Raw genomic sequence first — 1,113 nt, 5'->3', positions numbered from 1 at the left:
TGGACAGATACATGCAAAAAAAATGAAACTAGACCACCAACTTACACCATACACAAAAATAAACTCAAAATGGATAAAGGACTTAAACATAAGATGGGAAACCATAAAAATACTAGAGGAATCCACAGGCAGTAAAATCTCAGACATATGCCGAAGCAATTTCTTCACTGATACAGCTCCTAGGGCAATGGAAACTAAAGAGAAAATAAACAAATGGAAATACATCAAAATAAAAAGCTTTTGCACAGCAAAAGAAACCATCAACAAAACAACAAGAAAGCCCACTGCATGGGAAAACATATTTGACAATGTTATCACTGATAAGGATTTAATCTCCAACATTTATAGGGAACTCATACAACTTAACAAAAGGAAGATAAACAATCCAATCAAAAAAATGGACAAAGGACCTAAATAGATACTTTTCAAAAGAAGACAGAAGGAAGGCTAAGAGACATATGAAAACATGCTCAAAGTCACTAATCATCGGAGAGATGCAAATCAAAATGACAATGTGGTACCATCTCACACCTGTCAGAATGGCTATCATCAACAAATCAACATCAGATAACATTTAAGTGGCTGTGAGCACCATGTTCCCATTCAGAGACTGAAGCCTGGCAACAGTCCTCCTCTCCGCTGCCCTGGTCTTTCAAGTGGCCTGAATAATGTATTCCATTTTTATCCATATCCCTCTGTCCTATGAAAAATCTTTATAGTCTGAGGTTCAGCTCCTAGAAGAGTTCAACAAATGTTTAATAAAATGAATTTTTAAAACAAACATAAATAAAAATAAATAATAATCTAATTAGTTAGAAATACGTATTTTCCCTATTTTTTAAATCGCAGGACAAATTTTTTTCATATAAATTTTATTTATCTTCCTTTTTAAATGTGAATAAATCTTATTTTAGCATTAACTTTTGTAAAGTAAGGTAACTTGATAGTAAGTATTTATTTCTAACATAAAACAACAGAAAAGACCTAGATAACATTAAAAAAGAAACTTCAAAGAATTGAATTATACATTAAATTAATACCAGTTTATATCAAACTAGAGGCCCGGTGCACAAAAATTTGTGCACTCGGGGGGCGGGGGGAGGGGGTTCCCCC

Source organism: Myotis brandtii, unplaced genomic scaffold (genome assembly GCF_000412655.1).
Source record: "Myotis brandtii unplaced genomic scaffold, ASM41265v1 scaffold588, whole genome shotgun sequence".
Classification (NCBI taxonomy): Eukaryota; Metazoa; Chordata; class Mammalia; order Chiroptera; family Vespertilionidae; genus Myotis; species Myotis brandtii.
The sequence above is the reverse complement of the archived record's forward strand: the minus strand, read 5'-3'. Positions refer to the sequence as shown.